The sequence below is a fragment of the Pseudophryne corroboree genome, chromosome 1 (genome assembly GCF_028390025.1).
Source record: "Pseudophryne corroboree isolate aPseCor3 chromosome 1, aPseCor3.hap2, whole genome shotgun sequence".
Classification (NCBI taxonomy): Eukaryota; Metazoa; Chordata; class Amphibia; order Anura; family Myobatrachidae; genus Pseudophryne; species Pseudophryne corroboree.
Window position 1 is genome coordinate 500,033,851 of NC_086444.1, and position 16,876 is coordinate 500,050,726.

The following is a 16,876-nucleotide window of genomic DNA, read 5'->3' on the forward strand; positions in this document are numbered from 1 at the left end:
GAGGCCAGGGATATCCTGTGAGTAAATCCTAAAGATCCGGATACCAGGCCCTCCGTGGCCAATCTGGAACGAGTATCGCCTGAACCCTTGTTCTTCTTATGATCCTTATCACCTTTGGGATGAGTGGAAGTGGAGGGAATACATAAACCGACTGAAACACCCACGGAGTCACAAGTGCTTCCACTGCTATTGCTTGAAGGTCCCTCGACCTGGAACAATATGTCTGAAGCTTCTTGTTGAGGCGAGACGCCATCATGTCTATTTGAGGAAGTCCCCAATAACTTGTCACTTCTGCAAAGACCTCTTGATGAAGACCCCACTCTCCTGAATGGAGATTGTGTCTGCTGAGGAAGTCTGCTTCACAGTTGTCCACTCCTGGAATGAAGACCGCTGACAGAGCGCTTGCATGTTTTTCCGCCCAGCGAAGAATCTTGGTGGCCTCCGCCATTGCCGCTCTGCTCTTTGTTCCGCCCTGGCAGTTTATGTGCGCCACGGCTGTAATGTTGTCCGACTGAATCAGGACGGGCAGGTCGTGAAGAAGATGTTCCGCTTACCAAAGGCCGTTGTAGTTGGCCCTTAATTCCAGCACGTTTATGTGCAGACAAGCTTCCTGGCTTGACCATTTTCCCTGGAAATTTTGTCCCTGTGTGACTGCTCCCCAACCTCGGAGACTCGCGTCCGTAGTCACCAGAACCCAATCCTGGATCCCGAACCTGCGACCCTCTAGAAGGTGAGAACTTTGGAGCCACCACAGGAGAGAAACCCTGGCCCTGGGGGACAGGCTTATCTTCTGGTGCATGTGCAGATGGGACCCGGACCACTTGTCCAGCAGGTCCCACTGAAAAGTTCTTGCATGGAATCTGCCAAACTGAATGGCCTCGTAGGCCGCCACCATTTCCCCCAGCACTCGAGTGAATGATGAATCGACCTTCTTGGTGGTTTCAGAAGTTCCTTGACCATGTTCTGGAGTTCCTGAGCCTTTTCCAATGGGAGAAAGATCCTCTGCAGTTCCGTGTCCAGAATCATGCCCAAAAACGACAGCCGAGTTGTCGGAATCAACTGCGACTTTGGTAAATTTAGGAGCCATCCATGTGGTTGCAGCAGCTTCAAGGAGAGCGCAACGCTTTTTAGTAACTGCTCCCTTGATCTCGCCTTTATCAGGAGATCGTCCAAGTATGGGATAATTGTGACCCCTTGCTTGCGCAGGAGCACCATCATTTCCGCCATTACTTTGGTGAAAATCCTCGGGGCCATGGAAAGACCAAACGGCAACGTCTGAAATTGGTAGTGACAATCCTGAACAGCGAATCTCAGGAACGTCTGATGAGGAGGATATATGGGGACATGTAGGTATGCATCCTTTATGTCGACTGACACCATAAAATCCCCCCCCCCTCCAGACTGGAGATCACTGCTCGGAGAGACTCCATCTTGAATTTGAAACTTTTCAAATACAGATTGAGGGATTTTAAGTTCAGAATCGGTCTGACCGAGCCATCCGGCTTCGGGACCACAAACAGGCTTGAATAAAACCCTTCTCCCCGTTGTGACGGGGGTACCGCGACAATGACTCGCTGCTGACACAGCTTTTGTATTGCCGCACACACTACCTCTCTTTCCGGAAGAGAAGCTGGCAAGGCCGATTTGAAAAATCTGTGTGGAAGCACGTCTTGAAACTCCAGTTTGTATCCTTGGGACACAATTTCCAGCACCCATGGATCCAGGCCCGAGAGAACCCAGACCTGACTGAATTGCTGAAGACGTGCCCCCACCGGTGCTGACTCCCGTGGGGGAGCCCCAGCGTCATGCGGTGGATTTGGCAGAAGCCGGTAGGACTTCTGCTCCTGGGAGCCTGCCACAGCCGGCGATCTTTTTCCTTTTCCCTTACCTCTTGCCGCAAGGAAGGATGACCCACGTCCTTTCCGGAATTTTTGCGACCGAAAGGACTGCATCTGGTATTGAGGCGTTTTCTTTTGCTGTGGAGGGACAAAAGGCAGTAAAGAGGACTTACCCGCGGTAGCTGTAGAAACCAGGTCCGCGAGGCCTTCACCAAACAAAACTCCACCCTTATAGGGCAGAGCCTCCATAGCCTTCTTAGAATCAGCATCACCATTCCATTGATGAGTCCACAACGCCCTCCTAGCCGAGATCGCCATGGCATTGGCCCTTGATCCCAAGAGGCCAATATCTCTCGCAGTCTCCTTTAGATAGACTGCAGCGTCCCTGATATGACCCAGTGTCAACAGCACTCTATCTCTATCCAGGGTGTCCATTTCAGCTGACAAGGTATCTGCCCACTTTTCAATAGCGTTACTCACCCATGCCGCTGCCACGGCCGGCCTGAGCAGCGTACCTGTCGTGACATAAATAGATTTCAGGGTAGCTTCCTGCCTACGATCAGCCGGATCCTTAAGGGCCGCCATCTCAGGGGACGGTAGCGCCACCTTCTTGGACAAGCGTGCTAGAGCTTTGTCCACCGTGGGTGTTGACTCCCACATAACCCTATCCTGAGAAGGAAACTGGTATGCCATAGCAATTCTCCTGGGAATCTGCCACTTTTGTCCGGAGTTTCCCAGGCCCTTTCAAAGAGAGCATTCAGTTCATGCGAGGGAGGAAACATTACCTCCGGCTTCTTCCCCTAAAACATACAGACCCTTGTCTCAGGGACAGCGGGGTCTTCCGTGATATGTAACACGTTTTTTATCGCCACAATCATGTATTGAATACTCTTAGCCACCTTAGGATGCAACTTTGCATCATTATAGTCGACACTGGAGTCGGAATCCGTGTCGGTATCAGTGTCTGATATCTGGGTAAATGAACATTTTTGGGCCCCCGAAGGGGTCTGAGTGTGTGGCACTAACTCTCCCATGGATTGCCTCCATGCTTGGTTCTGAGAGTCTGATTTGTCCAACCTCTTATGCAACAAAGCCACACTTTTATTTAAAACACTCCACATCTCAACCCAATCAGCAGTTGGCGGTGCCGACGGAGTCACTCCCTCATTCTGTTCAGCCCCCACACGAGCCTCCTCCTGGGAAGAGCATTCAGCCTCAGACATGCCGACACACGTGTACCGACACCCCCAAACACACTGGGCTAAAAGGGACAGACCCACAGTAAGGCCTTTCAGAGAGACAGAGAGGGAGATTGCCAGCTCACACCCAGCGCCCCACCGGTCTGAAGAATGAAACAATGCCCCAGATCTATAAGCGCTGTTATATATTAATAATAATAATAATAATAATAATAATAACCAACACCAATTTTAGTGCCCCCCCCCCCCTCGTTTTTAGCACCCTGTTACTTGTGCCAGCAGTGAAGGGCCAGGAGCAGCATCTCTGCAGCAAGCTGTGGAGAGATAATGGTGCTGGTTAGAGCTGGAGGATGAAGCCCCGCCCCCTACGTGGCGCGCTTCCGTCCTGCAATTTTTTACACTGGCGGGGGTCCCCTGATAGTGCCTCCGCACTCCACATACATGCCAGTCACAAATTATGAGGTTTTTATTGCTGCCAAGGGCGCCCCCCCTGCGCCCTGCACCCATGCAGTGCCTGTGTGTGTGGGTGCAATGGCGCGCAGCGCGACCGCTGCGCTGTACCTCAGGAAGACTGAAGTCTTCTGCCGCCTTCACTGAAGTCTTCTTTGCTTCGGTTACTCACCTGTCTTCTTACTTCTGGCTCTGTGAGGGGGACAGCGGCGCGGCTCTGGGAACGAGCAGCTAGGTGACCCAAGTGATCAGACCCTCTGGAGCTAATGGTGTCCAGTAGCCTAAGAAGCAGGGCTTTCAACTCACAGAAGTAGGTCTACTTCTCTCCCCTCAGTCCCACGAAGCAGGGAGCCTGTTGCCAGCAGTGCTCCCTGAAAATAAAAAACCTAACAAAAGTCTTTTTAGAGAAACTCTGTAGAGCTCCCCTATTGCGTGACCAGTATCTTCTGGGCACAGAATCTAACTGAGGTCTGGAGGAGGGGCATAGAGGGAGGAGCCAGTTCACACCCATTTAAAGTCTTAAAGTGCCCATGTCTCCTGCGGATCCCGTCTATACCTCATGGTCTTTTTGGAGTCCCCAGCATCCTCTAGGACGAAGGAGAAAATAAGAATTTACTCACCGGTAATTCTATTTCTCGTAGTCCGTAGTGGATGCTGGGAACTCCGTAAGGACCATGGGGGAATAGACGGGCTCCGCAGGAGACTGGGCACTCTAAGAAAGAATTAGGACTACTGGTGTGCACTGGCTCCTCCCTCTATGCCCCTCCTCCAGACCTCAGTTAGGGAAACTGTGCCCGGAAGAGCTGACACAACAAGGAAAGAATTTGGAATCCCGGGTAAGACACATACCAGCCACACCAATCACACCGTACAACTCGTGATAACTATACCCAGTTAACAGTATGAATAACAACTGAGCCTCACTGAACAGATGGCTCATAACAATAACCCGTTAGTTAGGCAATAACTATATACAAGTATTGCAGACAATCCGCACTTGGGACGGGCGCCCAGCATCCACTACGGACTACGAGAAATAGAATTACCGGTGAGTAAATTCTTATTTTCTCTGACGTCCTAGTGGATGCTGGGAACTCCGTAAGGACCATGGGGATTATACCAAAGCTCCCAAACGGGCGGGAGAGTGCGGATGACTCTGCAGCACCGAATGAGCAAACTCAAGGTTCTCCTCGGCCAGGGTATCAAACTTGTAGAATTTTGCAAACGTGATTGATCCCGACCAGGTAGCAGCTCGGCAAAGTTGTAAAGCCGAGACCCCTCGGGCAGCCGCCCAAGAAGAGCCCACCTTCCTCGTGGAATGGGCTTTTACTGATTTAGGATGCGGCAGTCCAGCCGCAGAATGTGCAAGTTGAATCGTGGAGCAGATCCAGCGAGCAATAGTCTGCTTAGAAGCAGGAGCACCCAGCTTGTTGGGTGCATGCAGGATAAACAGCGAGTCAGTCTTTCTGACTCTAGCCGTCCTGGAAACATAGATTTTCAGGGCCCGGACTACGTCCAGCAACTTGGAAGCCTCCAAGTCCCGGGTAGCCGCAGGCACCACAATAGGTTGGTTCAAATGAAACACTGATACCACCTTAGGGAGGAATTGGGGACGAGTCCTCAATTCTGCTCTGTCCATATGGAAGATCAGATAGGGGCTTTTACAGGACAAAGCCGCCAATTCTGACACCCGCCTAGCCGAAGCCAAGGCCAAAAGCATGACCACTTTCCACGTGAGATATTTTAATTCCACGGTCTGAAGTGGCTCAAACCAATGTGATTTTAGGAAATCCAACACAACGTTGAGATCCCAAGGTGCCACTGGGGGCACAAAAGGGGGCTGAATATGCAGCACTCCCTTAACAAACGTCTGAACTTCAGGCAGTGAAGCCAGTTCTTTTTGAAAGAAAATAGACAGGGCCGAAATCTGGACTTTAATGGATCCCAATTTTAGGCCCATAGTCACTCCTGATTGTAGGAAGTGCAGAAATCGACCCAGCTGAAATTCTTCAGTGGGGGCCTTCATAGCCTCACACCAAGCAACATATTTTCGCCATATGCGGTGATAATGTTTTGCTGTCATATCCTTCCTAGCTTTTATCAGCGTAGGAATGACTTCAACCGGAATGCCCTTTTTCATCAGGATCCGGCGTTAAACCGCCATGCCGTCAAATGCAGCCGCGGTAAGTCTTGGAACAGACAGGGCCCCTGCTGTAGCAGGTCCTGTCTGAGAGGCAGAGGCCAAGGGTCCTACATTTCTTGTAGTTCCGGGTACCAAGTCCTTCTTGGCCAATCCGACCCGATGAGTATAGTTCTTACTCCTCTCTTTTTTATTATCCTCAGCACCTTTGGTATGAGAGGAAGAGGAGGGAACACATAAACCGACTGGTACACCCACGGTGTCACTAGAGCATCCACAGCTATCGCCTGAGGGTCCCTTGACCTGGCGCAATATCTTTTTAGCTTTTTGTTGAGGCGGGACGCCATCATGTCCACCTGTGGCCTTTCCCAACGATTTACAATCAGCTGGAAGACTTCTGGATGAAGTCCCCACTCTCCCGGGTGGAGGTCGTGTCTGCTGAGGAAGTCTGCTTCCCAGTTGTCCACTCCCGGAATGAACACTGCTGACCGTGCTATCACGTGATTTTCCGCCCATCGGAGAATTCTTGTGGCTTCTGCCATCGCCATCCTGCTTCTTGTGCCGCCCTGTTGGTTTACATGGGCGACCGCCGTGATGTTGTCTGACTGAATCAGCACCGGCTGGTTTTGAAGCAGGGGTCTTGCCTGACTTAGGGCATTGTAAATGGCCCTTAGTTCCAGAATATTTATGTGTAGGGAAGCCTCCTGACTCGACCATTGTCCTTGGAAGTTTCTTCCCTGAGTGACCGCCCCCCAACCTCGGAGGCTTGCATCCGTGGTCACCAGGACCCAGTCCTGTATGCCGAATCTGCGGCCCTCGAGAAGATGAGCACTCTGCAGCCACCACAGCAGAGACACCCTGGCTCTCGGGGACAGGGTGATCAGCCGATGCATCTGAAGATGCGATCCGGACCACTTGTCTAACAGATCCCACTGAAAGATCCTTGCATGGAACCTGCCGAATGGAATTTCCTCGTAAGAGGCTACCATCTTTCCCAGGACTTGCGTGCAGTGATGCACCGACACCTGTTTTGGTTTCAGGAGGTCTCTGACCAGAGATGACAACTCCTTGGCCTTCTCCTGTGGGAGAAACACCTTCTTCTGTTCTGTGTCCAGAATCATACCCAGGAACAGCAGACGCGTCGTAGGAACCAGCTGCGACTTTGGAATATTCAGAATCCAGCCGTGCTGTTGTAGCACTTCCTGAGATAGTGCTACTCCGACCAACAACTGCTCCCTGGACCTCGCCTTTATAAGGAGATCGTCCAAGTACGGGATAATTATAACTCCCTTCTTTCGAAGGAGTATCATCATTTCGGCCATTAGTTTGGTAAATACCCTCGGTGCCGTGGACAGACCAAACGGCAACGTCTGGAATTGGTAATGGCAGTCCTGTACAACAAAACGGAGGTACACCTGGTGAGGTGGGTAAATGGGGACATGCAGGTAAGCATCCTTGATGTCCAGTGATACCATGTAATCCCCCTCTTCCAGGCTTGCAATAACCGCCCTGAGCGATTCCATTTTGAACTTGAACTTCGTTATATAAGTGTTCAAGGATTTCAAATTTAGAATGGGTCTCACCGAACCGTCTGGTTTCGGTACCACAAACATTGTGGAATAGTAACCCCGTCCCTGTTGAAGGAGGGGGACTTTTATTATCACCTGCTGGAGGTACAGCTTGTGAATTGCCGCCAGCACTACCTCCCTGTCCTGGGGAGTAGCTGGCAAGGCTGATTTGAGGTAACGGCGAGGGGAAGACGTCTCGAATTCCAGCTTGTATCCCTGAGATACCAATTGTAGAACCCAGGGATCCACCTGTGAGCGAACCCACCGGTCGCTGAAGTTCCGGAGACGGGCCCCCACCGCACCTGGCTCCACCAGTGGAGCCCCAGCGTCATGCGGTGGATTTAGTGGAAGCAGGGGAGGATTTTTGTTCTTGGGAACTGGCTGTATGGTGCAGCTTTTTTCCTCTACCCCTGCCTCTGGGCAGAAAGGACGCGCCTTTAACCCGCTTGCCTTTCTGGGGCCGAAAGGACTGTACCTGATAGTACGGTGCTTTCTTAGGCTGTGAGGGAACCTGAGGTAAAAATGTCGACTTCCCAGCTGTTGCTGTGGAAACGAGGTCCGAGAGACCATCCCCAAACAATTCCTCACCCTTGTAAGGCAAAACCTCCATGTGCCTTTTAGAATCCGCATCACCTGTCCACTGCCGAGTCCATAATACTCTCCTGGCAGAAATGGACATTGCATTAATTCTAGATGCCAGCCGGCAAATATCCCTCTGTGCATCTCTCATATATAAGACTACGTCTTTAATATGCTCTATGGTTAGCAATATAGTGTCCCTGTCAAGGGAATCAATGTTATCAGACAGGGAATCAGACCACGCTGCTGCAGCACTGCACATCCATGCTGAAGCAATAGCAGGTCTCAGTATAGTACCTGAGTGTGTATATACAGACTTCAGGATAGCCTCCTGCTTTCTATCCGCAGGCTCCTTTAAGGCGGCCGTATCCTGAGACGGCAGTGCCACCTTTTTTTGACAAGCGTGTGAGCGCTTTATCCACCCTCGGGGATGTCTCCCAACGTAACCTGTCCTCTGGCGGGATAGGGTACGCCATCAGTAACTTTTTAGAAATCACTAGTTTCTTATCGGGGGAAGCCCACGCTTCTTCACACACTTCATTCAACTCATCTGATGGGGGAAAAACCACTGGTTGCTTTTTCTCCCCAAACATAATACCCTTTTTAGTGGTACCTGGGTTAATGTCAGAAATGTGCAACACATTTTTCATTGCCGTAATCATGCAACGGATGGCCCTAGTGGAATGTACATTAGTCTCGTCATCGTCGACACTGGAGTCAGACTCCGTGTCGACATCTGTGTCTGCCATCTGAGGTAGCGGGCGTTTTTGAGCCCCTGATGGCCTTTGAGACGCCTGGGCAGGCACTGGCTGAGAAGCCGCCTGTCCCACAGCTGTTATGTCATCGAACCTTTTATGTAAGGAGTTGACACTGTTGTGTAATACCTTCCACATATCCATCCACTCTGGTGTCGACCCCGGAGGGGGTGACATCACATTTATCGGCACCTGCTCTGCCTCCACATAAGCCTCCTCATCAAACATGTCGACACAGCCGTGCCGACACACCGCACACACACACAGGGAATGCTCTGACTGAGGACAGGACCCCACAAAGTCCTTTGGGGAGACAGAGAGGGAGTATGCCAGCACACACCACAGCGCTATATAAACAGGGATTTACACTACACAAAGTGATTTTCCCTATAGCAGCTATATAAATACAGTTTGCGCCTAAATTTAGTGCCCCCCCTCTCTTTTTTACCCTTTGAGCCTGGAAACTGCAGGGGAGAGGCTGGGGAGCTGTCTTCCAGCGGAGCTGTGAAGAGGAAATGGCGCCAGTGTGCTGAGGGAGATAGCCCCGCCCCCTTCACGGCGGGCTTCTCCCGCTCTTTTATTAATATTATGGCAGGGGATTTTTGCACATATATAGTTTATTAGACTATATTATGTGCTTTTTGCCAATTTAAGGTACTCTAATTGCAGCCCAGGGCGCCCCCCCCCCCCCCCCCCAGCGCCCTGCACCCATCAATGACCGGAGTATGTGGTGTGCATAGGGAGCAATGGCGCACAGCTGCAGTGCTGTGCGCTACCTTAATGAAGACCGGAGTCTTCAGCCACCGATTTCCAGGACGTTCTTCTTGCTTCTGGCTCTGCAAGGGGGATGGCGGCGCGGCTCCGGGACCGGACGACCGAGGCTGGGCCTGTGTTCGATCCCTTTGGAGCTAATGGTGTCCAGTAGCCTAGAAGCCCAAGCTAGCTGCAAGCAGGTAGGTTCGCTTCTCTCCCCTAAGTCCCTCGTAGCAGTGAGTCTGTTGCCAGCAGATCTCACTGAAAATAAAAAACCTAATAAATACTTTCTTTACTAGAAGCTCAGGAGAGCCCCTAGTGTGCAACCAGCTCGAGCCGGGCACAGATTCTAACTGAGGTCTGGAGGAGGGGCATAGAGGGAGGAGCCAGTGCACACCAGTAGTCCTAATTCTTTCTTAGAGTGCCCAGTCTCCTGCGGAGCCCGTCTATTCCCCCATGGTCCTTACGGAGTTCCCAGCATCCACTAGGACGTCAGAGAAAGGGGTATTACTAGTGGGCAGTTTATTATGTGCTTTCCCTGTAATGTATTTATTTCAGAAAACAATATTATATTAGGACATTATGGAGACCAGGCAATGACACACTCATTACTGTTGGTAGTGTGAATAACTAATGCAGTGTTGTGCAGTTGACTTGAGCAAAGTGTGTTACTAAACCTACTGTACAGCTATACACTGTGTAACACTGGAAAATAGGAAAATAGCATGTATTACTCTGGCATTCTGTACTTATCCAGCAGTGCAATATGTATTATTTTGGTCAGCTGATGGAGATATATTATAAGATGTTAACTTTCTGGTTCACGCTTTGCCCATATAACTGTGAGAATTAAGTCAGAACAGAATAATTGTTGCGGTATGAAGCATACTGTGACAGAATGTTTGTTCTGTATCAGTTTCCCTGGTCAAATAATCCCCTCCTCCCAATGGCTTACACTGAAGCACGTGACTGTGTGGCCGTCCTACCTCTGACAGGAGGGAGGGAGAGCATTACTCCTCCAAGATCTCGCACAAGGTAAACAGCATAGTTTACATAGTGTTTCTGTATGATAATGTGCATTATTGCATACTTGCCTACCTGACCCACTCCATGAGGGAGAAAATGCTCTGTTCCTGGACTTTCCTGGTGATGTATGATTGCCATCACCTGTGGTGAAACACCTTTCTTATCAATTAACAAGCTCACCACAGGTGATGGCAATCATACATTACCAGGAAGGTCCAGGAACAGAGCATTTTCTCCCTCATGGTGAGGGTCAGGTAGGCAAGTATGCTATTGTCATGCAAAGTCTGGCCCTTCAGCTGTCACAGGCATAGTATAGCAGATCAATCCTGCACGTAAATGAATGGTTGCTTTCTCAGTGTGGCTTATAGTGTAGCATTTGTGTAAATATTACAATGTTACATTTGAATTGCATAGATTTTATACAATTATGCACATGTATGAGTGAGATGAAACAAAGTGTTACAATGACGAGCAATCACTGTGTAAATACCATTAAACAGAACATTAACATTGGACTCTGCTTGCTGTTGCTGAGGTGAGAATGTTACCCTGGAGACAAATGTCACAGCCTAAAACTTGGAGGTATGGTCAGTCTGCCTGATGTTTTAAAGGGACAATTATTTAAAAGGCAGATGAACCCATTTATCAAACACTATTTGCTGCTACTTCCCCGAAAACATCTGCTTTTGGGGGTCAGCCGAAAATATTAAGTATCCCTGCGATACCTGCTGTGATCCCTCCATTACTGCTGCAGTACTCCATAGGTGTCTTTGCAGTGATGCAATGCTGACAGATTTACCAATATCCGGAGTTCAAAACATTCCAGATATTGGGCCTAATTCCAACCTGGTCGCACACATGCTATTTTTTGCACTGCTGCGACCAGGTAATCGCCGCCTACAGGGGACGGGGTAATTGCTGTGCAGGGGTGCGATCGGTTGTGCAGTGAGCTGCACAAACAAAAGTTTGTGCAGTTACTGCACAGCCCAGGACTTACTCAGCCGCTGCGACGATCCGGACAGCTGGTGATGTCAGGAATCCTCCTCCGGAACGGCTGGGCTCGTCTGCATTTTTCCGGACACTCCCAGAAAACGGTGAGTTGCCGCCCACGAACACCTTCTGCCTGTCAATCTTCTTGCGATCGCCGATGCAATCGCTTTCTTCGTTAGATTTGTTGCTGCCTGGCGATGGCCAACGCGCCTGTGCATTGCGGGCCACATGCATGGGCTGTTCAGACTCGATCGCACGGCTACGAAAAATGCAGCGTGCGATCGGGTCTGAATGACCCCCATTGACTCTTGTAGCTACCACCATCTGAACATTCCGGTAGTCCAATATCACATCAGGGGTGTAGTTCAGGGGCGGTCGCTACTCATACATGAGCTGCCTGATTTCTGGAGGTCCTGCTGCTAGGAGCCAGGAGGTGTGTGTATAGCATTTTATATATATATAAATATATATATATATATATATATATATATATATATGTGTAATGGGCAGGCTATAATGTTGCTGCACTATATACACCACGTATTAGCTCACCAGTCCCCGCACAGCTCTCAGCCAGTCTGGGGGTAGAGGACACCAGTAGCCACTAGAAGCTGGCCGGAGGGGTCTGGCCATGACATGTGCGAGATGTTGGAGGGGTGAGCATAGGGCCTCTTCCCTATGCCAACGCACAGTATATATAAAGCAGCTGAGCTGGTTATCTGCCTCTTCGCCCGCATCATATGCAGCTCCAGCACTGATCCCTCCTTCTCCTGCTCACCGCACTGCTCACCCATACCTCCCAACTTTCAATAAGTTGGACGCGGGACTTCCGCATGGCAAAGCAGTGTCCATCCGAAAAGGTGGCATGGTCTCAGCAAAGGGGGCATGATAGGAGCCTCCAAACTGCCCCTCCCCCACTGTGGGACACTGCAGTCTGCAGGTGGGACAGGTTGATAGTCCCAAAAAACGGGACTGTCCTGTGAAAATCGGGACAGCTGGGAGGTATGCACACCCCACCCAGGGTCTCACCCCTTTCTGCTTGACTGATTCCCCCCCCCCCCCCCCCCTGCTGGTAAGTGGGGGACCGTCTGGTGGTTCCTGCATCCATTTCCTGGTTACTGCTGCTACTTGTTGCCGAGTTCCGGGATGGCAAGTAACTTGGGGTTGCAGCATAGTATATGGAGAGGGTGCAGAGTATGCGGTATATAGAGGGAGCAATATGTGGAGGAGGTGGTGTCTTGTATATAGGGGCACTATATGGAAGGATATGGGGGTGCAGTGTGTATATAAGAGCAGTATATGGTGTGTGTGTTTCCAGAACAGAGCTCCGGCGGGTGCCCTCCGTTGGCCACCAGCAGCACCACAAAGGTGAGGACGAGCGTTAGCCTTTTATATATATAGATACCCCTATCAGTCCAACTTTTAAGTACAGTCAGAAGCGTAACTAGGGTTTTTGGAGCCCAGGGCAAGGTCAATAATGGCGCCCCACCCCCCACAAAAAATAATAAAACCCAAACAAACAAAAAAAACAAACGGAAAGTATGGGGGTCATTCCGAGTTGTTCGCTCGTTGCCGATTTTCGCTATACTGCGATTAGTCGCTTACTGCGCATGCGCAAGGTTCGCATAGCGCATGCGCTTAGTTATTTTACACAAAAGTTTGGTATTTTACTCACGGCGTAACAAGGTTTTTTCATCGTTCTGCTGATCGGTGAGTGATTGACAGGAATTGGGTGTTTCTGGGCGGAAACTGACCGTTTTCTGGGAGTGTGCAAAAAACCCAGGCGTTTCAGGAAAAAACGTGGGAGTGGCTGGAGAAACGGGGGAGTGTCTGGGCGAACGCTGGGTGTGTTTGTGACGTCAAACCAGGAACGAAACTGACTGAACTGATCGCAATGTAGGAGTAAGTCTGGAGCTACTCAGAAACTGCTAAGAATTTTCTATTCGCAATTCTGCTAATCTTTCGTTCGCAATTCTGCTATGCTAAGATACACTCCCAGAGGGCGGCGGCTTAGCGTGTGCAATGCTGCTAAAAGCAGCTAGCGAGCGAACAATTCGGAATGAGGGCCTATGTGCGCACACCACTGGTGTCACTGTATATAAAGATGTCAGGGTGTGTGTGTATAGCTGGGGATCCGGTCTGAAGATCGACAGTATCTAGGTCGACAATGTTTAGGTTGACCACTATAGGTCGACAGTCACTAGGTCGACATGGATGGAAGGTCGACAGGATTTCTAGGTCGACATGAGTTTTTCAAATTTTTTTTCTTTTTAATTTTTTCATACTTAACGATCCACGTGGACTACGATTGGAACGGTAAAGTGTGCCGAGCGAAGCGGTAGCGGAGTGAAGGCACCATGCGAGGGGACGCGGTACACTAATTTGGGATCCCGGTCACTCTACGAAGAAAACGACACCCAAAAAAAAAAATTCCTCATGTCGACCTTTAGACCTGTCGACCTAGAAACCCTGTCGACCTAGTGACTGTCGACCTATAGTGGTCGACCTAAACATTGTCGACCTAGATACTGTCGATTTGATGAACCACACCCGTATAGCTGTAGGTGCAGTGGTTGAAGTGGAATTTTTGAAGAGGGAATGAAAGAGTGAAGGTTGTAATTATGCACGCGCCGGGAAAGGGGGCGTGGTCACTCAAAAGGGGCGTGTCCTTCAGTGTAGTAGGTCCCCTTATACTATCTAGTACTGGTGCTCCTTTCACATTATAGCACACGGTATGAGCCGAAATTCACATTATAGCACACGGTATGAGCCAAAATTCACATTATAGCACATGGTATGAGCCAAAATTCACATTATAGAGTGAGGGGATCCTACCTCCTTAATTAACAAGGCCTGTGTGGCACTGTAGTGAGGGGAGCCTACCCTCTTAATTGACTAATTGCAGAGTTTAGCAGCGGAAGGGTTGCAGCGGTTTCTCACCCCAAGCTGCGGCGCTTCTGCCACCTCCGACACTCCACGTCTTCGGCGCCACCCGGGATGCAGAGCACCACATCGGGGATGCACCCTTTTCAGTGTGGGTTGCTGCAGTCCGAAGGTGGATCTTCTCTCCTGCTGCAGGATCCTGATGTGTGCCATCCTCCTCGCTGTTCCGCGCTGTCTTCTTTAAGACAGCCAGGGTCTTCTGCGGGTCCTTGCTCCGGTAAGCGGGTGTCCTCCGCGATGCTGGTGCTCCCATCGCTGGTCAGTCTCCTCCCTTGCTGCAGGGTCCCGGTCCACTGAAGGTTGGATGTCCTTTCCCGGTCTGCGACTGGCTGGACTCCTCCTCTGCAGCATCTTCTCCACTCAGTGTGGACGGCTCTGGTCACTCTGGTGACAGGCATCTCCTCCCTGGCGTTGGTCCTCTCCTGGTCCTGTGGCTCACTCCATCGTGTCTCTTCAGCTGGTGCACATGTCTCCGCCCCTCCTCCGGTCTTCGGCGAGTCCTCCAGGGCTCCTTCCTACATGCTGCTGCTAATTTAAAAAAATATATATATACTTCCGGGTCTGTGGAAAAGTGCAGCTACTTTGACTATATATATATATATATATATATATATATATATATATATATATATATGCACACACACACACATAAAACACACACATGAAACACATGCATACTCCTGCTTACCCCTCCAGCGCCGGACACACACACACAGAAACACGCATACTCCTGCTTACCCCTCCAGCGCCTGACACACACAGAAACACACGCATACTTCTGCTTACCCCTCCAGTGCCGGACACACACACACACAGAAACACACGCATACTCCTGCTTACCCCTCCAGCGCCAGACACACACACACAGAAACAGACGCATACTCCTGCTTACCCCTCCAAGTGTACACACACACACACACACACACGCTTCTGCTTACCCCTTCAAGCCGGACACACACACACACACACACACACACACACACACACACACCAGGGACATGCGGTGATACGCACACTCCTGCTTACCCCTCCAGGTAGTACACACACACAAGTACACACGCACACTCGTCCTTACCCCACCAGTGCTGGACACACAAACAGGCACACGCACACACACACACACCTGCTTACCCCTCCAGCAACATACATACACACACACACACACACACACACACACACACACACACACACACACACACACACATCCTGCTTACCCCTCCATTGCTGGACACAATACAGTATATATATTAGTTAGCATTAGCACATGTGTACATATACAGTATATTAGTATTAGCACGTGTGTGTGTGTGTGTGTGTGTGTGTGTGTGTGTGTGTGTGTGTGTATATATATATATATATATATATATATATATACACACACACACACACACACACACACACACACATATACACATGTATACAGTATATATATATATATATAGGAGTTACTAGTTATTAGCACATGTGTATGTAGGGGTGTATATATATATATATATATATATATATATATATATATATATATATATATACTGCTCAAAAAAAAATAAAGGGAACACTTAAACAACACAATGTAACTCCAAGTCAATCACACTTCTGTGAAATCAAACTGTCCACTTAGGAAGCAACACTGATTGACAATCAATTTCACATGCTGTTGTGCAAATGGAATAGACAACAGGTGGAAATTATAGGCAATTAGCAAGACACCCCCAATAAAGGAGTTGTTCTGCAGGTGGTGACCACAGACCACTTCTCAGCTCCTATGCTTTCTGGCTGATGTTTTGGTCACTTTTGAAAGCTGGCGGTGCTTTCACGCTAGTGGTAGCATGAGATAGAGTCTACAACCCACACAAGTGGCTCAGGTAGTGCAGCTCATCCAGGATGGCACATCAATGCAAGCTGTGGTAAGAAGGTTTGCTGTGTCTGTCAGCGTAGTGTCCAGAGCATGGAGGCACTACCAGGAAACAGGCCAGTACATCAGGAGACGTGGAGGTGGCCGTAGGAGGGCAACAACCCAGCATCAGGACCGCTACCTCCGCCTTTGTGCAAGGAGGAACAGGAGGAGCACTGCCAGAGCCCTGCAAAATCACCTCCAGCAAGCCACAAATGTGCATGTGTCTACTCAAATGATCAGAAACAGACTCCATGACGGTGGTATGAGGGCCCGACGTCCACAGGTGGGGGTTGTGCTTACAGCCCAACACCGTGCAGGATGTTTGGCATTTGCCAGAGAACACCAAGATTAGCAAATTCGCCACTGGCGCCCTGTGCTCTTCACAGATGAAAGCAGGTTCTCACTGAGCACATGTGACAGACGTAACAGAGTCTGGAAACGCCAAGGAGAACGTTCTGCTGCCTGCAACATCCTCCAGCATGACCAGTTTGGCAGTGGGTCAGTAATGGTGTGGGGTGGCATTTCTTTGGGGGGCCGCACAGCCCTCAATGTTCTCGCCAGAGGTAGCCTGACTGCCATTAGGTACCGAGTTGAGATCCTCAGACCCCTTGTGAGACCATATGCTGGTGCGGTTGGCCCTGGGTTCCTCCTAATGCAAGACAATGCTAGACCTCATGTGGCTGGAGTGTGTCAGCAGTTCCTGCAAGACAAAGGCATTGATGCTATGGACTGGCCCGCCCG

The 16,876-nt window shown here is 50.0% G+C and overlaps 1 protein-coding gene across 7 annotated transcripts in view; it reads left to right on the forward strand.

The window, feature by feature from the left end:
* The window catches only part of NMRK1 (nicotinamide riboside kinase 1), a 183,939-nt gene that overhangs the window by 94,409 nt on the left and 72,654 nt on the right, over window positions 1–16,876 (forward strand). For 4 of the 7 annotated variants that reach the window (XM_063917270.1, XM_063917102.1, XM_063916760.1 and 1 more), the window contains exon 1: window positions 10,246–10,317. The exons of 1 other annotated variant lie outside the window; for it this stretch is intronic. The gene's annotated coding sequence lies outside the window, so the exon portion shown is untranslated. Of the gene's footprint in view, window positions 1–10,245; window positions 10,318–10,541; window positions 10,563–16,876 lie in introns of those variants that run through there. 2 more of the 7 variants (XM_063917021.1, XM_063916937.1) reach the window with 2 other exon arrangements.